This window comes from Heterocephalus glaber, unplaced genomic scaffold (assembly GCF_053883595.1).
Source record: "Heterocephalus glaber isolate CG9 unplaced genomic scaffold, H.glaber_assembly_v1.0 deba00001532, whole genome shotgun sequence".
Classification (NCBI taxonomy): domain Eukaryota; kingdom Metazoa; phylum Chordata; class Mammalia; order Rodentia; family Bathyergidae; genus Heterocephalus; species Heterocephalus glaber.
Genome location: NW_028258330.1, coordinates 28,429,579 through 28,450,783, shown reverse-complemented (window position 1 = coordinate 28,450,783; position 21,205 = coordinate 28,429,579). Strand labels below are relative to the sequence as shown.

Genomic DNA, 21,205 nt, shown 5'->3' with positions numbered 1-21,205 from the left:
ACTCAGGTCTTTGCACCTGCTAGGCAGGCAGCAGGCAGTGGAACCACTGAGCTAAATCCCTGGCCCATCTTTTAAAATACATTGTGAAAGAATTATCCCTTCTAGAAAGGTCTGAAGTGATTAAGGGCTGCCCTTAAACTTCAAGCTTTAGGTACCCCACAATATAATCAGAGTCACCTCCATCTTTCATCACCTAAGTAAATTATTTATTGGATTAGCCTTTAAAAAACATTCTCAAAAAGCACTCATAAAGCTTATTTATCACTAATTTTGAGCTCCTACTTTGCAATCTTAGGCTGACTTGAGACATGCGTCATTGCTGAAGAAATTCTGATTCTTCCACGTAGGCATGGGATGAGTGGGGAAGGATGGGTAATAGAAAGGGGTATATATTTCTTGGGGAGCAAAATGCAAGTTCTAAGGTTCAGGAGGAGTCTTTTTTTTCCTCTGCTTCTCATTCCCCAAACCAAGGTGCATAGATCTTAATATTGTACTCTTAATATTTTTAAATAGTTGGGAAAACTAAGTTGCAGAGAGTTGTTATTTGCTCGCAGTCATAACTAGTAACTGTCATGACTCCAGTCAAGTTTGTCTGACTATGCATTTCACAGAAGAGATTTGGGCTCAGTTATCCTTTCAAAAATACTAAAAGTTATGATCCAGGTGCAGGACATTATTGAATCTGAAATATAATTATCTCTTGCAGCAGGTGACTGGCCTCAATTAGAAACAAGGAGAATTTGTGTTCTTAGATATACTGTGAACCAAGTAAAAACCAATATTCATGGGAACTCAGGGAGGAATTACTGGGGAGAGTTGAGGCACGATAATGAAATTATGATTATGTTGTTAAAAGGATCCTTATCTTTTATAGATACTGAAATTTTTCTCTGAAATAATATAATGACTGAAATTTGTTTTAACATAATCTTAGGCAGGGTCAGTATGGATGTGGTTAGAAGCACAGATGATGTGCTTGCTTTGGCAGCATATATAGAAGCATAGATGAGAGAGAATTGTTGGTGAGTTGGTTTTTGTTGAAGGCGTTCAACAGATTCATTGGAGCCCAATTTGTTATTCTCCTGATGGCAGCAGGATGGTGGCAGCAGTTCCAGGCACAAGGACAAGAAGAATCAGAGGGATCATCTTTCCTGAGGCTCTGGCAATCTTTTGGGAGGAAAGGAGAAAAAAGAAAGGCTAGTAGGGACCAGTGATGATATTCAGCATACAAAGAAAGGATTCTGTGGTCAAGAATTTAGGGCTTGAAAAGCCCTGAAAGCAGTACTGACACAGGCTTGTGAGAATGTAACAAACTTCTTGAACTCCTAGTTTTGAAGTGCTCCCTTCATTCATGCCGCACACCATGACCTTCATGTGTCTAGTCTTCCAGAGATGGCTAGTGAAAAGGGGTGGGGAGAACTATTTGTGTCATCACCATTTGGGGTCAGTGAAAAGACACTAGTCAAGACCACTCTTGGGTCTTATTGGGAAGTATTGTGGTTTGTGGTTTGAATGTTTTTCTCCCAGAATTCATGTGTTGGAAACTTAATCCCCCAAGTCATATGTTAATGTTAATTGAAGGTGAGGCCTTTGGGAAGTGATTGGGTCATGGGGCTCTGCCCTTATGAATGGATGAATCCATTTATGGATAACTGAGTTATTGAGGGAGTGGGTTAGATCTGTTAAACCTAAAAGAATAGGTCTGTTACAAAAGCTAGTCAGCTATTTCGTATGAGCTCTTTCACCATGTTGTCCTTAGCCACTTTGGGAAGAAAGAAAACCCTCACCAGATGTGATCTGTTGACCTTGGACGTCTTAGCCTCTAGAACTGTAAGAAATACATTTATTTTCTGTATAAATTACCCAGATCAGGTTTTTTGCTATAGCCAAAGAAAATGTGCAAAGACAGGAAGTAAGCAGTTTCCTTAGCCCATGAGCTGAAGTAGCTGTTTATTATCCAGTCTGAGCACTGAGGATGCATATTAGTTATATGTTGCAGTATTATAAATTACCCTAAAGTTTAGTGACTTAAGGTAACAATAAACATTTATTTATCTCACACAATTTCTATGAACCAGGAATTTAGAAATAGCTTAGCAGGATAATTTAGTTTTGTGATCTCTCATGAGGTCATGGTCTAGACATCAGTCACTTCCAAGATGGCTCGCTCACCTGGCCAGCAAGTTGCCATCAACTCTTGGCTGGAGACCTCAGTCTTGTCACATAGATTTCTTCTTAATATTTTTTTTCCAGTACCAGGGATTGAACTCAGGACTCACACTTAAGAGGCAGGCACAGTGCCACTGAGCTATATCCCCAGTCCACCACATAGATTTCTTTATCCAGCTTCCTGAGGGTTTCCATAGCAAGATGTTTAACTTCTCCCAGGACAAGTCATCCAAGGGAGCAGAGGAGAAAACATGGTGAATTTTTTTACCTTGTTTTAGAATTCACCATCCATCATTTCCACATGCCACATAGATGCATAAGTCATATCTATTCGCTGTGGGAGGGGACTACACAGGGCTTGAATACCAGAAACTAAGATTCACTGGGGCCACCTTGGAAGTGGGGCCACTGATTCCAATCAACCCCACAGATGGCTGCAACATCATGAGCCATAGGGAGCCAGAATCACCCATCTAGGCTATCTCTAAATTCCTAGTCCACAAAAACAGCAACACAATAAATACTTTTCATTGTTTTAGCCTCCTAAATGTTTTGATAATTTGTATTATAGTAATAGATATACAAAGTATGTAGGCAGAGTAAGTACCATCATAGAATGACATTCCTGTCACTGGAAGCTATTGTGACCAATGGATAAACTGAAGATTTGATTAATACCCACTAGGTACCCTGAATCATTCCAGAAGTTATCGCTGAAATTAACATCAGTAACAATAAAGGAATAGACCTCTGAAAAAAGAGATCGAAGAGGATATAAGAAAATGGAAAGACATCCCCTGTTCCTGGGTAGGAAGAACCAATATAGTGAAATGGTCATACTTCCAAAACTGCTATATAGATTCAATGCAATCCCAATTGAAATCCCATATTACAGAACTAAAGAAAACAATTCAAAACTTCATCTAGAACCAGAAGAGACCTAGAATAGCAAAAGCAATTCTAGGCAACAGAGTCATAGCAGGGGGTATCACAATTCCCAACTCACAACTGTACTACAAAGCCATTGTGATAAAAACAGCATGGTACTGGCAAAGAAACAGACCCAAGGATCAGTGGAATAGATTAGAAGATGCAGAAACAACTCCAGACATACTCAGCTACCTCACCTTGCACAAAGGAGCCAAACACCCTCACTGGAGGAAAGATAGCCTCTTTAATAAATGGTGTTGGAACAACTGGATTTCAACTTGCCAAAGATTAAAACTAGACCCCCACCTTTAACCATCCACTAAACTAAAATTGAAGTGGATTAAAGATCTAAATATTAAAACAGAAACATTCAACTTGCTGGAAGACAAGTTAGGTAGAACTCTCAAAGACATTGGCACAGGGAAGGACTTTATGAACAAATCCTCAGTAGCACGGGAACTAGCAGAAAGAATCAACAACTGGGATCTCATCTTATTAAAAAGCTTCTGCGGTCTGTGCACGCCCTACCGAGGTCCTGAGTCACGAGGAAGACGCCGAACCACCCCGCTGAAGACAGGCAGGTCTGCCCACACCCTGCCGAGGTCCCCAGTGCCGCTGAACACGCCGAATCAGCCCACTGCAGACAGGCAGGTCTGTGCACGTCCTACCGAGGTCCTGAGTCGCGCGGAAGACATCGAATCACCGCACTGCAGACAGGCAGCCACCTGATTCCACATTATCAAGGCGCAGAGGACACCAGACCACCAGACCAAGGTACTGAGTCCCACTATTCCCAGCCCAGAGGTAGGGGCTTCTGAGCCGTTGTCCGACTGCTCCTGGTCCAGAGGAAGGGGCTTCGCAGTCACCATCCCTCCCGCTGCTCCCAGCCCAGAGGAAAGGGCTTTTGGACCACCTTCTGTCCCACTGCTCCTGGCCCAGAAGAAGGGGCTTCCGGGCCACCATCCCTCCCACTGCTCCCGGCCCAGAGGGAGGGGCTTCTGAGCCACCATCCCACTGCTCCTGGTCCAGAGGAAGGGATTTCCCGGCCACCATCCCTCCGGCTGCTCCCAGCCCATAGGAAAGGGCTTTTGGGTCACCATCCCTACCGCTGCTCCCGGCCCCTGTCCCACCTCACCCAGCTCAGAGGAGGTAATCCGTGCAGGTGCTAACATCCCCCGCCCCAGTCGAAATGAGAAAACACATAAATAAGTCTCAAAACCAGACTTCCAGATCACCTACAGAAACCCCAAAGGGAAATGAGATGGAACCCTCTGATACTCAACCACCTGGACCCACTGAACTGGCAACAAAAGGGGATCTGGAAAAAATGAAATCAGAAATAATTTCTCAGGTAACAGGAGAAATTGTGCCCTTAGTGCAAGACATGATTAATAAATCTAGAGAGGAGCTGAGGAACATGATGGAATCCCAACATAAGAAACAAATGGAATCCATAAAACAGATGCAGATAGATTTCCAGGACATGAAAAACTCCACTGAAAGTCTACACAGCAGAATGAGCCAGTGTGAGGACAGAATTTCAGATATAGAAGATAAGATTGCAATTAGTGACCAGGAAAAGAAAAATTGCTTCAAAATTATAAGGGAACATGAGAAATCAATCCAGCAGCTGCTAGATGATGCAAAAAAGAATAGCATAAGACGGATTGGGCTCAATGAAGAAACAGGAGAGAGTGTAGATGACATAAAAGATCTCTTCACAGAAAGAATGGCAGAAAACTTCCCAAGCAGGGGAAAAGAGCTTGACATACAGATAAGTGAGGCATATAGGACTCCAAATAGCCTTGATCAAAAAAAATCTACACATAAGCATATAATTGTTAAGATTCCAGAAACTCAACAGAAGAACAAAGTTCTACAAGCAGTTAGAGAAAAGAAACAAATCACATACAAAGGAAAGCCCATCAGAATCACAGCAGACTTCTCAACACAAACCATCAAGGCAAGAAGAGCTTGGAGTGACATATTCCAAGCCCTAAAAGGAAACAGCCTCCAACCCAGATTGATGTTCCCTGCAAAACTATCTTTCAAAATTGATGGAGAAATAAGATACTTTCATGAGAAAGAGCACCTTGGGAACTTCGTGAATACCAAACCAGCACTCCAAAGAATTTTACACAACATCCTAGGAACACACATTGAGGATCACAACCCCAGGAAGCAAAGCAGAATGAACCCATCTGGCATGACAAGAAATTAAATGTAAAGGGGGAGAACCCAACAAAAAGAAAAAGTCATGGCAATGACAAGTCAGTACATTTCAGTTATAACCATCAATGTTAATGGTCTCAATTCACCAATCAAAAGAAATAGACTGGCAGAATGGGTCAAGCAAAATCCAGCAATATGCTGCATACAAGAAACACACTTAATTCAAAAGGAAACTCATAGACTGAAAGTTAAAGGGTGGAAAACAATACTGCATGTGACAGGAACCCCAAAAAAAAGCAAGAGTAGCTATCCTCTTGGCAGATCAAGTAGATTTCAAACCAACACTGATTAAGAGAGATGAAGAAGGACACTACATCCTTGTAAAGGGAAGAATCCAAGAGGAAGAGATGACAATTATAAATATCTATGCACCAAACACTAGTACACCCAACTATATAAAACAAATACTAACGGACATGAAAAGCCATATATGCACTAATACAATTGTAGTGGGGGACCTCAACACCCCACTGTCAAAAATAGATAGATCAACTAGACTAAAAATAAGTAATGAAATACTAGAACTCAATCGAACTCTTGAACAAATGAACTTCACAGATGTTTACAGAGTCTTCCACCCCACAAAATCAGAATACACATTCTTCTCAGCTGCACATGGGTCATTCTCCAAAATAGACCACATACTCACACATAGAACATGTTTAAGTAAGTGCAAAGGAACTGAAGTTATCCCCTGTATATTATCAGACCATAGTGTGATGAAATTGGAGATCCATAGCAAAAGAAACTCAAAAAATTTCATAAACACGTGGAAATTGAACAACACACTTCTGAATAACCAATGGGTCACACAGGATATTAAAGAAGAAATCAGGGCCAGGGATTTAGCTCAGTGGTTTCACCGCCTGCTGCGCAAGCACAAGGACCCGAGTTCGATCCCTGGTACAAAAAAAAAAAAAAGAAAGAAAAGAAATCAGACAGTTCCTTCAATTAAATGACAATGACAGTACAACATATCAGAATCTATGGGACACAAAGAAAGCAGGCTTATGAGGGAAATTCATGGCAGTGAATACACATACTAGGAAAACAGAACAAGCGCAATTCAACAACCTGATGCTGAACCTCAAGCTTCTAGAAAAAGAAGAGCAGGACAACCCCAGAGCTCATACAAGGGAAGAAATTATAAAGATCAGAGGAGAAATCAATGCAATGGAGACTAAGAGAATGATACAAAAAATCAATGAAGCCAAGAGTTGGTTCTTTGAAAGAATCAACAAAATTGATAAACCTTTAGTCAACCTTGTCAGAAAAAGGAAAGAAAAGGCCCAAATCCATGCAATTAGGAATGAAAAGGGTGAAACTACAACAGACCCAGCAGAAATCCAGAGGATCATCAATACCTACTTCCAGAACCTATACACCAATAAGATGGACAACACAGAAGAAATGGACAGATTCCTAGGTACATATAAATTACCAAAGTTGAATGAAGAAGACCTAAAAATTCTGAACAACCCAATATCAACCAATGAAATTGAAAATGTAATTAAAAACTTATCACCTAAGAAAAGCCCGGGCCCTGATGGCTTCACTGCTGAATTCTACAAGACATTTAGAGAGGAACTGCTGCCACTACTGTTTAAACTCTTCAATGAAATTGAAAGGGAAGCAATACTCCCAAATTTATTCCTGGAAGCAAGCATCACCTTGATCCCCAAAGCAGAGAAAGACCCAACTGAAAAAGAGAACTATAGGCCAATCTCACTAATGAACATAGATGCAAAAATCCTTAATAAGATACTGGCAAACAGAATGCAGAAGATCATCAAGAAGATCATACACCCTGATCAAGTTGCATTCATCCCAGGGATGCAGGGATGGTTCAATATATGAAAATCAATTAATGTAATACACTATATCAATAGAGCCAAGGACAAAAACCATATGATTATCTCCATAGACACAGAAAAAGCATTTGACAAAAACCAACATGCATTTATGATAAACACCCTACAAAAAATTGGAATAGATGGTCTCTAATTCAAACTGATAGAAGCCATCTATGAAAAACCAATAGCCAATATCATACTAAATGGTCAAAAACTGAAATCCTTCACACTCAAATCAGGAACAAGACAAGGATGTCCACTATTACCACTCTTGTTCGATATAGTCCTGGAAACATTAGCCATGGTAATTAGACAAGAGAAAGAAATAAAAGGAATAAAGATAGGAAATGAAGAAGTCAAATTGTCATTCTTTGCAGATGACATGATACTCTATATAGAAGACCCCAAGAACTCCACCAAAAGTCTTCTAGACTTAATAACCAAATTCAGTCAAGTAGCTGGTTACAAGGTCAACACACAAAAATCAATAGCTTTCCTCTACGCCAGTGACAGACTCACTGAGAGAGAAATAGGACAAAGAATTCCTTTCACAATAGCATCCAGAAAACTGAAATACCTAGGAATCATCCTAACAAAAGAAATCAAAGACCTCTTCTCTGAAAACTATGGCACTCTGAAAAGAGAGATTGAAGATGATATCAGAAAATGGACAGACATCCCCTGCTCCTGGGTAGGAAGGATTAATATAGTGAAAATGGCCATACTTCCAAAACTGCTATATAGATTTAATGCAATTCCAATTGAAATCCCAGCAGCATACTTCATGGACCTCGAGAAAACAATCCAAAAATTCATTTGGAGCAAGAAGAGACCCAGAATAGCAAAAGCAATTCTAGGTAACAGAGACATGGCAGGGGGTATCACAACCCCCAACCTGCAACTATACTACAAAGCTACTGTGATAAAAACAGCATGGTACTGGCAAAGAAACAGGCTTGAGGACCAGTGGAACAGATTAGAAGATGCAGAAACAATGCCAGACACACTCAGCCATCTCATCTTCGACAAAGGAGCCAAACACCCTCACTGGAGGAAAGATAGCCTCTTTAATAAATGGTGCTGGAAAAATTGAGCTTCAACTTGACAAAGATTAAAACTAGACCTGTATCTCTCACCATGCACTAAACTAAAATCAAAATGGATTAAAGATCTAAATATTAAAATAGAAACTCTGAATCAGTTGGAACAGAGGTTAGGTAGAACCCTTGAAGACAGTGGTGTAGGAAAAGATTTTATGAACAAAACCTCAGTTGCCCGTGAACTAGCACAAACAATCAACAAATGGGATCTCTTCTTATTAAAAAGCTTCTGCACAGCAAGAGAAACCACCAGCAGTGTGAAGAGACAATCCACAATGTGGGAAAAAATCTTCACCTGCTATTCCTCAGACAAAGGTGTACTATCTCGAATCTATAAAGAACTTAAAAAGATCAGACCTCCCAAATTTAAAGACCCAATCCAAAAATGGGCATCTGAAATGAACAGACATTTCTCAGACAAAGAAGTAGAAATACCAAATAAATACATGAAAAAATGTTCAACATCACTGGTCATTCGAGAGATGCAAATGAAAACAACACTGAGATTCCACTTCACTCCAGAAAGAATAGCTGCTATCATGAAATCAACCAATAACAAATGCTGGTGGGGCTGTGGGGAAAGAGGAACCCTGCTCCACTGCTGGTGGGAGTGTAGACTTGTGCAAGCACTGTGGAAATCAATATGGAGATACCTCAAAGAACTAGGACTGGAAATCCCATTTGACCCCACTATTCCACTGCTGGGGATCTTCCCCAAAGAATTAAAAGAATCATACCACAGTGATATATGTGCGTCCATGTTCATAGCAGCGCAGTTTGTAATAGCTAAAACTTGGGAACAGCCCAAATGCCCATCAACTGGGACTGGATAAAAAAAATGTGGTTTTTTTCTAAAATGGAGTACTACTCAGCCATAAAAAATGAGAAATTAGAGACATTTATAGCTAAGTGGATGCACATTGAGGCAATACTCTTAAGTGAAATAAATAGGACACAGATGTGTAAATACCGAATAGTTTCTCTGGTGTGAGAAACTGAAAGTGTAAATAAGGACTAAATGTGTAATAAATAGGTCATGTGAAATAGGAAGAAAAGGGGCAAAGGGGAATGAAGTGGGAGGGCTAAGGGAAAGGATAGAAGGGAATGGGATCAATATGAGAAAATGGAAAAATAGGAACAAAATCTTTGTAAATAGGGAGGAATAGAGGGGTTGAAGGGAGGGGTTGAAGGGAAGGCTGGGCAAGGGTGAAAAACAAGAACCAAGAGAGACTATGTAAAGGTGCAAATTTCCAATGATGAATGTCATTATGTTGTATACCTAAAATGTACCAATTATTAGAATGAATAATTGATAATGTAAAATAGGAAGAAAAGGTCCAAAGGGGTAGGGGTAGTGGGAGGCACAGGGGAAAGGAAAGAAGGGAAAGGAAAAAATGATGAGAAATGGAAAAAATGGAAATAAAGTCTTTGTAAATAGGGAAAGGTGGCGGGCGTGAAGGGAGGGCTAGGAATGGGGAAAAAATAAGAACCAAGATGCATTATGTAAAGGTACAATTCCCAATGAGAAATGTAATTGTGTTGTATACCTACAATGTACCAATAAAAGAATTTAATACAAAAAAAAAAAAAAAAGCTTCTGTACTGCAAGAGAAACCACCAAGAGAGCTAAGAGACAACCTACAATGTGGGAAAAAATGTTTACCACCTGTTCCTCAGACAAAGGTCTACTATCTAGAATATATAAAGAACTAAAAAAAATCAGACCCCCCAAATATAGGGAAATTTTTATTTATTCATGTATGTCTAATGTACCCACTGTCCCTCGGGGGTCTCTCATCAATCCCGCATTGGTGGAAATAAACATTCTCTTACAATAACCTCTTTGCACATAATTATAATGCAACACATATTTATTTCCATGCATGACAATGAAAATTAGGAAAATAGAAAAGGAAGTAGCCTTCAGGCAAATGGAAAGACCAAGACTATTATATAGCCAACTTTGAGTTAGACTGCACTGAGACTTGCTGTGCTGCCCCCAGAGGTTTAAGTGTCTTCACCAGATACAGATGCCCCAGCAGGATTTTCAGACAGTCTTCTCTGCTGGCTATATTCTCCTAATCTTTTGTAATCCAAAATTTGCCATTCCAAAAACATTTGGTGGTTTTTCTGTTTAACCAAGAGCTCCTTAATAAATTTTACAAGACGAGTTTCACAAGCCTGAGAAGCTGAGGTTTTCAGGTCTTCCATAATCCTAGTTAACTCTTCTTCTAGATTCACAACATCTGGTAGGGCTTTTTCTGGAGTTCCTAGAGGACCTATGTTGGCCCTCTGAATAAATGGAACACTGTTAATTTAATACAATTACGTTTCCTTAGAAACCTTAGGAACTCCTTTGCTTGCTCCCACTTCACCGCTGACATATACTCCAAGAACACAGCAAAAGGAGGCATAACCTTTGGTTCAGTGAAGCAGTAGGCCATTTGCACATTCTTCAGGAAAGGGGTTGGGGCTCTGATATGCCATTTCAGCTTAGGGAAATCCAGACATAAAATGTGCCCCAGACCCCCCAAATATAAAGACCCAATTCAAAAATGGCCATCTGAAATGAACAGACATTTCTCAAAGAAGTAAAAGCAGCAAATAAATATGAAAAAATGTTCAACATCACAGGTCATTCAAGAGATGCAGATGAAAACAACACTGAGATTCTACCTCACCCCAGGAAGAATGGCTGCTATCATGAAATCAACCAATAGCAAATGGTGGCAGGGTTGTGGGGAGAAAGGAACCCTATTATTGGTGGGAGTGCAGACTGGTGCAACCACTGTGGAAATCAATATGGAGATACCTCAAACAACTAGAATTGGAAGCCCCATTTGACCCAGGTATTCCTCTACTGGGTATCTTCCCAAAAGAATTAAAAGAATCATACCACAGTGATATATGCATACCCATGTTTATAGAGGCACAGTTTGTAATAGCTAAAACTGGGAAACAGCCCAATTGCCCATCAACTGGAGACTGGATAAAGAAGATGTGGGGTTTTTTAAAAATAAAATGATGTACTTCTCAGCCATAAAGAATGAGAAACTAGAGATATTTATAGCTAAGAGGATGCACATTGAGGCCATACTCTTAAGTGCAATAAATAGGACACACTTGTATAAATATCAAGTAGTTTCTCTGGTGTGAAAAACTAAAAGTGTAATAAGAATAAAAATGTATAACTGATACTGTGAAATAGGAAGAAAATGTCTAAAGGAACAGGGGAAGTGAGAGGGGAAGGGGAACGGAAAGAAGGGGAAAGAAAAAATATGAGAAAAGGAAAAACATGGAAACAAGGTCTTTGTAAATAGGGAAGGGTGCAGGGGGTGAAGGGAGAGGAGGGGAATGGGGAAAAAATAAGAACCAAGATACATCATGTAACTGTACAAGACCCCAATGATGAATGTAACTGTATTGTGTACCTAAAATGTACCAGTAAACTAAATGGAAAAAAAAAACAATAAAGGCATAGAATTTTTTGCAACATAAGTTGACTAGAGGAGCAGGACTAAATTTGCACCTTCTCATAGAGTATCATAATGCCATTACTATATTAAAATCTCTGAGCCATCTTGTAGGAAGAAAACTGTTCAGCATTGTCTTACCCAATATTTTCCAAGCCCATTTGACCACAGAAGCCATCTTTCAGGTAACACTTGACAGCATCCTGCAGAACTGGTGTTTTGAGAAACAAGCCTCAAGAAAATGATCTACTTCAACCTTTGTAGTTTCAAAAAATCCTCTACTCATGGGGAAATTGCAAACTTTCATTTAGAAAGAAGCATATGCATAGCAATGTGCTATATATTTAGAAGACCAAACTTTTCCCAGGCCTGACATCCTGTGTATACACATGATGCTACGCTGATGTTAGTCAACATTCTCTGACTCAGAGCCTCCTCCACCTTCACCAGGGTGAGAAGCTCAGCCCAGCTCTCTTGGAGGGTGGAGCTGTTTCTGGGTATGCAGATGTCTTATCTCTTCCTGGCTGGTGTTCTCCAGGGATCTTCTGCTCTATTGCTTCATTAGCACCTGCTGCTCTCAAGTTACTTGCAAAAGGGGACTTGCCTGTGCCACTCCTGCTCTGCCCTTCCCAGATCATCATTCTCAGTGCTGCAGAAGCTGCAGGTGCCTGCAGGTATGAGGGCTCCTAGCAATAGGGCCATGTTCACAACAACAGGGCCACACTGCACCTTGCAGAGATTGGTAGCCATCCTCAGTGCTGGGATCACTGCTCTGGGCCCCAAGGCAGTTCTACCCATCCCCTGCACCTCAGCTCTTCTGTCCACACATCCATGCCCAATTTCAGCATCTTCTGGGACCCTCTCTCCAAATCTTACATAGAGAGGATGCAAAGGCTTTGTGACTGCAGGTTAGTGGTGATGCTCTCTGAATAGTGACATACAGGTGCTGTAATATTTTTCTTTTTGCTTATTTATACTTTCTCAATTTCTATCTTGCACCAGTGTTGTAGAAGTAATAAAATATTTAAAATAAATAAATATCTGTAAAAGCAAGTAATAAAAATCACTTTTTAATCATCATGATATTTCTTGAAGTTGGCTGTAATGTCCATGTCTTGAGTTTTGTAAAATTGTACGCATCTGTCCCCTTTGCATGCACGGTGCCCCACAACACATGTCTAATCGTCCGATTTCTCTCCATGAGAAATAGCCACTGTTGTTATTTTAGGAATAGGTTTTTATAGAGCTTGCTACATTTTATATTTATGTTATATGTTTTTATTTATATCACCACCTTATTCCAGAAAGGATTTCAGGTGACTTACAAAGATACATGAAGCACAGAAGTAGCATAAATTAAAAGAAGATATGAGAAAAAGAAAAGCATAGATGAAGGAATAAAACAAAGATAGAAAGGATTCCTCTGTGCATCTTCCCTATCTAGGCCCCTTTCTGGAGGGGAGCCTAGTCAAAGATGGCATTAGATTTCACACAAAATCATATATTTCCTCATTTTAAAATTAATCTGTCACTATTTCATAGCATATACAAGAAGGACAATAATTTCAAGGTACTTCCTCACCATTTGAAACAGTTATAAACACCCAGACCATGCCACCTATAAGAAATCAATTAAGCAGCTGGTTTGAACACCCACAGTGTACCAGCACAGTGCTAGGCACAGTGGAAGGTTTTTTGTTTTTTGGGGTTTTTTGGTACTGGGGATCGAACTCGGGTCCTTGTGCTTGCGCAGCAGGTGGCAAAACCACTGAGCTAAATCCCCGGCCCAGTGGAAGGTTTTTAATGAGTACAATAAAGCATATGGCTTCCAAAACCCTATAACCCAGTGGAGAAGACCAATACATCTTAACGGGGGGGCAGTTGTTCTGTAATGTATCTTTGAACTATTTTTTCACTGGGTCCTTAAACTAATGGTAGGGAGTCATTCATGTTGTATTCATTCAACAAATGTTTAGTGAAGGCCTACTAAGTAGAGAGCAGCATGAATTGTGTTTTGTATACCTTCTGCAGTTAGAATCCTGGCTCTGCCACATTGTGCTGTGGAACCTTGAGCAAGTCTCTTCATCATTCTGTGCCTCTTTCCCATCATCCATACAATGTGGACACAAACACCACATTGGAATAGTCTGACTACTGCCATTAACACCAGCTATCTGATGTTGACTCTCATGATAATCCATGAGGGTTTCAGGCACAGGGAATTTTACATGCTGACACAGGCATCCAGGTTTTCCCACCTCATGTTGTTACAATCCTCTTGCGCCTCAAAGACCTCTGCCTCCTGTTGGTGGGTGGAAATAGCCACCATGATCACAGGAGAGGCATCCACCCTGCAAGTGGTATATTTCACTCCCACTCTCATGCCATTGTCCAGAAAGGAATTACATGGCCCCTCCCAAGGAGGAAGCCCAGGAAATGTAATCCCTCTGTGGGTCCATGAAGAAGAGGATGTAGGATTCAGTGAGCTCTTAACAGACTTCATCAAGAGCATTTAACTCATGGTGTGGCCAGAGGACTCAACAAGAGCAACTATGCCTGGCACAGAGTAAGTGCTTAATTAATATTGGCTTAAGAAGTCATCGATTATTCAATAGCAGCATTATTTTTTCAGCATCAGAACCATATACTAGGCACTGGGCTTCTGTTTGCTCCACAAACTTCCTACCCTACACAAGGCCAGGAGATCTCCCTATCTTTACAGATGGGGAAAACCAAGGCCCAGAGAGGGTGAGTGGCCTGCCTAAGGTCAGCTAGGAAAAACTAACACCGATTTGAACCCAAATTAGTGTGACTCAAAAGTCTCTGGTCTTTTCACCACATTGTGGTGCTGCTAGAGTACACAGAATATGTTGTTACGGACTCTAAGAAGTGAACTGCCTCAGGCCAGTCTTCATAAAGAAGTGCACCCAAAGGAGCATCTCATACAGGATTCAAATCTGGAAAAGTTTCTGGCAAAGCAGGAAAGGGACATTATTGAATAGCAAGAATTGAAATTTCCTGACATCCTCCTTCCCCTGTCTACAGCTCCACTGTCTAGTCCACACACTCCCAGCCAAAAATCTCTCTTCTCCCCTCCATCTCACTCAAATTTCAGTTCATTTCTCTCCCTAATTTGTGTCCTTCCTATATGAACAAATATAGGGTCTCAATTTCTCTAGAATTTATCTCTATATCCAATATCTGGGGCTTTTTTTTTTTTGGTACCGAGGATAAAGCTCGGGACCTTGCACTTGCAAAGCAGGTGGCAGAACCACTGAGCTATATCCAATATCTGAATTGGCAACAAAAAGGCCTTCATAGAATTTTCATTCATTCATTCATTCATTCGTTTATTCATTCTTCCAACAAAACATTTATTGAGTTCCTGCCATGTGCCAGACAGTGTGCTGGGTCCTGGAATTAAGTTTGATGGGGAGGATAAACACTAACTACATAATCACACAGGTGTAGAAGACAAGGACCCTAGACCTCTTCATGGAGGACAGAGGGAATATGATCAGGCCTGGAAGACAGTGTCAGATTGCCTAGAGGTCTAAAGGGTGTGTAGGATTATCTAAGTGGTTTAGAAGGACCAGGCAGCAGGATTAGTGTGTATCAAGGTCCTGTGGTGAGAGAAAGCACATTCAAGGAGCAGAGAGGAAGCCAAAATGGCCAGGACTCAGGTAGAGAGGGCAGAAAGCAGAGTGGTGAGGAGGTGAGGGGTGAGGGGAGAAAGCGGAGGTGGACAGGAGCTAGCTCACTGAGGCCTAGTAGAAGAGAGGCAAGGATTTGGGCCTTTCCCCTAAAGAGCAGAAGGAAGCCATCAGAGAACTTTACATTTAAGAAGGTAACCTGCTGCCCTTGGCCACATCCCCTTAGCCTTACAGCTCCCCATACCTCAGGTGGATCTGCAATTGCCAGGACCATGGTCCCTACCTGCAGCCTTCTCCAACAACTGCAGCACACTTTGCCTGCCTCTGAAACAGGTCAAAGCTTTGAGAGGATTAGTAGCCCCACACTCCATAAGGGTCTCAGCCTGACAGCTCTTGGTAGATAAATACCCAACTCCTCACTCTCCGAGTGTGAGAATCTAAGGCATGTGGTGGTTCCTGGAACCCAAGGTCTCTGGTGGGATCCAGTCCTTGGTGCCCTCAATGTAACCTGCTCAATAAGCCTTTTACTGGCTGCTTTTTCTTTCCTATCTTCCTTCCAACTCTCCTACTTCCAGGATCACTCCCCAAATAAACTCCGCCCACCCAAACCCTGTCTCAGGCTTTCAGAAGATCCCAAATGAGTTGATCAATAACGACAGCAATGTGTTTGAGACCATTACAGGGGGAGCGGGACAGACCATTTGTTGAGGCAAGAGGTGCTCCAGGCTTGTACCATCAGGCAGAGAAGAGTGGAGATGAAATCAGGAGGGCCAAGGGATGAGGCAGGTGTGCAGGGAAAGGGAGAGGGCGCCTTAAAGGCCGCCTCCCGAGCTTCTGTGCTCCTTGGAAGGGAGGGCAAGGGGAAAGGTTGAGAGTACATATGTTAATATTTTTGTGCATGACACAGAACAGCTTGTAAGCACCAGATTTTCTGGAACGCTCTGCTGTCGTCTCACCCAGCCTTGACTCATCAGACTCTAGAACAAGCCAGCTGCCATCGTCCCAGGGAAGCCTGCATTTTCTCCTGCAGGGCAGGATCCAATAACAGTGTTCTCATCCAATAAAGGAGGCTGGCGCACAGGGACAAAATATTGAATTAAAAACAATACCAGAGCCGCCGAGCTCGCGCCACCCCTGAACTGCCTGTGCGTGCTTTTGCTCTGCAAATTGGTAACGGGCGCCCCAGGGAAATACTGTCCAGGAGAGGGAGGAGGAAAAGAGGGAGGAAGAGGGGGGAGCAGAGTCAACTCTTCCTCATTGTTGGCTGAGCCAGCACCAGGGAGCAGAACAAGAACAGAAACCCAGCCCTGAACTCTGGGCCCTGGCCTTGGTCCTAGCTCCAGAAATCTACCTTCAGGTGGCAGGAGAGCTCAGTGGTTACTCTTATAGCTCTGGGACCAAGCATCCCTGAGTTTTCAGCCTGTGTCCACCATGCTGTTGATTGTATGGCCTTGGGCAAGTCCTTAGAGGCTCTGAACTAGAATTTGGGTCATTATCTCAAGGCCTAGCATATGTCAGCTATATGTTCAGCCCTCACTTAATTCTAACAACCATTCTATTTGAAGGCTCAGAAGAGTTAGGTAACCTGCCCAGGATCACATAGCCATGTGTAACCAGATCTTAGAATAAGGTGGTGTGACCCCTACACATGTCCTCTGTTTGCGTCTCCCCAGAATTTATACGTTGAAACCTAATCCCTGTTTTGATGATATTAAGAGGTGAAGCCTTTGGGCAGAGCCCTCCTGAACAGAATTAGTGCTCTCATAAAAGAAGCCCAAGGGAGCTTCGCTCATCCAGCCACTGTTTGAGGACCAGTGGAGGGGCTGCCCATGAGGGGCGGGTCACCTGCTGGCACCTGCCAACCTGCTGGCTCCATGGTTTCGGACTGTCTAGCCTCCAGAGCTGCGAGAAATAGATACTGTTGTTTATAAACCACTTACTCTACATTATTTTCATAGTACCCTGAATAGACTGACCCACCCTCTTAGCCACTATATCCCACCCTCCTTCAGATAAAAAATTCCCTGTTTCCAAAGGCTTGGGGGGATCCCCCTGCCACCGGGTTCTCTCTTAGTCTTTGCATAATGTAGCATCTGGTCTTGCACTTGGCTAAGTTCTCTGTCTCCCCCCACCCCTCACTGAATTCTTCATTTCTTTCCTCCACCCCTTCAGCAGCCCAAGTTACAAATTCCTCCCCATGGACCCTGGCCAGAGCTTCCTGTCCCCAGCCTTCACCTTCCAGCTACCCTGCTGGATAAGCTAGTCAAGTGCCTGTTGGTGTCCATGGCCTAAGGGGCTTTACCTGGCCCCAGGAGTCTCCTTCCACTACCACCCCAATAGTTGCCTTCAAGAAGACTTCTCAGCATCCCCATTAGGTATCAGCATATCTCCACACGTTTCAAAGGTAGATGCCCCAATGGGGCCAGAATGGAACTAAGTGCTGAAGAGTTAGGACTACATTGGGGTTATTAGGGCTGAGCCATGAGAGTGAGCAAGGTCACTCAAGCAGAGAAGGGTGGGAAGGTGAGAGCAGGGAGGCCAGAGACCAGGCCTCATCCTGTGCCCTGGCTGAGGTTGGAAATGGGTAGGCTGGAGTGGTTTCTCAAAGCCATCCTGAGGGCAAAGACCCTACATGGAGAGGGCAGGCCATGCTTGGAACAGAGAGGGGCTTGAGAAGGCGTTGGTCAGGGTTCTTATCACTGGGACAGAAATTCAACTTGAATACATTAAGGCAGAAAGGAGGCCATATTGGCTCCCGGTATCTAGGAAAGGCTCAATCTAGGGAAATCAGGCCCCAACTACTTGGAGGCTTCCAGGACCAGCTCTCATGGTCTCTGCCTGCCTCATCTTCTCACCTGATTCCTTGACACCCTGACTCCTTCCACAGAGTGGGAGACATAACTACCTGTAACTTCCAAATATGTTATTTAGATCAAGAATGTCCCCCAAAGGCCTCATGTGCTCATAGACAGGGCTTTTGGAAGGTGACTGGATCACAGGGGTACTATAGCTGACTTGCTGTTAGGAGCTAGGGTCTGGTCAGAAGAGACAGGTCACTAAGCGCGACCTGGAAGGGTTTATCTCCCTCTCCAACGCCTTGCTTCCTGGCCCCCATGATGTGAGTGGCTTTCCTCCACCCAGGCCCTTCTACCATACTGTTTCTGTGGGGGTTTTTTGTTTTGTTTTGTTTTGTTGGTACTGGGGATTGAACTCAGGTCCTTGCACTTGCACAGCAGGCAGCGAAACCACTGAGCTAAATCCCCAGCCTTGTTTGTGTGTTTAAACCTGCCAAACATGGACAGAACTTCTGAATTGTAAGCCAAAGTAGACCTCTCCTCCTTCAAGTTCTGGGTGTCAGGTATCGTGTCCCAACGATGAGAAAGTGACTAGGACAAGAAGTGAATCTCACAGACGGTGCCTCTGACAGAGACTGACACTGCCCCCAGGTTTTAAAATCCAATGGATTTTTAAAAGTCTAGCTTTGATCAGGTGCCCACCCTTGGCCCACTTAACTATGGCCAGAGAGATGGAGCCACGTAAAAATGTACCCACTCCTTTGGGGACCACAGGACTAGAGAAAAGAGGCATGGCTCCCAGAAGCCAGGCTCAATGTGAGGAGAGGAGCAAGCATAGCAGAGTGGAAGCAGACCCTCACAATGGACATGTTGGACAGCAGGAGCCAGGCAGCTCAGTGTGACCTAAGGAACACGTCTCAGAAGCCAAACCCTGCTGTGGTGGAGAGCCAGAAAGTCAAACAGTCAAGGAGAGAGAGCAAAGCCCCAAGCTAAGCCAGACCCCCAAACAGGAAAGGGCTGGCCCAAGCAGGAGTTTCACTGTGTTGGGGGTGGACAGCTTCTTCTGCCTACTGTGTCCTTCTCCTTTGCTAATACCCGCTTCTTAGTGCTATCAAGGACTCTAAGATGCAGAACAACTTAGTTGTCTGAGATACGAAAGGACCAGAGCCTTGGCCAAGAGGGAAGAGCTCTGAGATCATCCACTTGGGCTGACCTATAGGCACAGAACGTCACCCCCACCATGACAACTGCTGCATACTGTGATGCAGGGGTACCAGGGGCTCCTTCTGTACCTTCCTTCTCCTCCTGATCTTGGGGTGCACCTCCAAGGCCTCAAAGCAACCTAACTGCCAGTGTTGGGGGCTGGACTTGAGCAAGTAGGGGCTCAGACAAGTCCAGCCTTAAAGTGGGAATGGGGTGATTACAAATGCTTCCCATGGAGGTAAAAATACAACAATGACAGTAACAATAGGGGCTACCAGTATGACACGCTGAGGACTATATACCTAAGGAGATCTTTTCATGCACTATCTCATTGTACCATCAAAGCCCTTTGATACATTATTCTTATCTCCAGGAACTTAATCTCACAGATGTTAAGTGACTTACCCAAGGTTACACAGATAGAAAGAAGCTAAGCTGGGACTTGAACCCTATACCCTTGACCTTCACCATCTTTTGTCCCTTTAGCCTGAGCTGTGAAAACAACCACTTGGTTTAGTATCTTCTTCACCTTATATCAGTCAGAATGATTTGGGCTGCAAAAAATGAAACCAGCAACCTAGCTGCTTAACCATGAGAAAAATGTATCAACTCAAAGATTAGGTTTTGATATATGCTGGCTACAGGTGTCATTAAGCCAGTGGCTTGAGGATATCCTCACCATCTTCTCACTGTGTCATCAGCAGGATGTTACCTCTAGCCACTTGGTCACATGATGGCTGTCAGACTTCTAGATGTTGTGGCCACGCCCTGCAACAGAGGAGGGATTTTTTTCCTTTCTGAGAACAAAACACAACAGAAAAATTGTTTCCAGAAGCCCTCAAATAAACATTCCTCATATTTCACTGGGTAGAATCATTCCCATTCCTATTTCCAAACTAATCACCCACAAGGAAACTACAACTTCATGAACAGCTTGGTCAACCCCAGAGCCATTTAGATTATGCCCCCAGGTCAAGGTTCGGTTAGAAAGTAACTGATTTCGGATAAGCAAACAAAAATGTAGGCAAATACCTTTTTTTTTTTTCCCATTCTGCAATACCCTCTTTTTCTAGTAGTTGCCTTCTTTCTCTACCAGGTAACATTTTATTCACCTTCAAGGACCAAGTCCAATGTCACCTATTCTGGGCAGCCTTTCCTGATTCCATTGGATCTATCGCACTCTTCACTGGGCTTCCTGGGAACGTGGTACATACTGTTTCTGTGGCCCTCACCACATATCTGCAGAGAGGTCAGGCTTGAGAGTCACTGGGCCTAGGTTCAAATCCCAGGTCCTCTACTTCCTTCATGGGGATCTCTGAGTATGTTAGTTCCCCTTCTTCAAGACCTGGTTTTCTCATCTGTGAAAGGATACAATTTTTAATGCAATTTCAGGAATTAAGGTAGCCAAGGTATCTGTTATCATCAATAATCTCCTTGGAAAGAAGGAAGAAAGGATGAGATGAAGAAAGAAACATTCAGGCTGGACCAAGCAAAATTCAACTCTCAGCAAGAAGAAAGCTGAAGTCTTTCCAAGGTGCCAAACACACTGCCCCTCCCCTTGTAGCACCCCTCCCCCCGCTCTCCCAGGAAAGTCATTTTTCATCCCCAAAGTCATTTGGCTTAGAGAGAGGGGAGAGATGCAGTGGCAGGGTCTGTATTGTGCCCGCCCTGCCACCATCCATCACTCGGCTGACAGGAACTCACCTCCCACAAATAAAGTTATGACAAGCGTCCCCAACCCATTCTTTCAGCCATCGCCTCCCTGTTTCCATCATCTCTGACATTATAAGCTATCAG

The 21,205-nt window shown here is 42.9% G+C and overlaps 1 long non-coding RNA gene across 1 annotated transcript; it reads right to left on the bottom strand.

The window, feature by feature from the left end:
- Positions 1 to 184: 184 nt before the first annotated feature.
- LOC147824724 (uncharacterized) lies at positions 185 to 20,947 on the bottom strand. Its single transcript, XR_015442027.1, has 3 exons — positions 20,521 to 20,947; positions 20,088 to 20,176; positions 185 to 1,167 (listed from the first exon to the last, which is right to left on the bottom strand). It is a non-coding gene; the product is annotated as an uncharacterized LOC147824724 (long non-coding RNA).
- Positions 20,948 to 21,205: the final 258 nt, after the last annotated feature.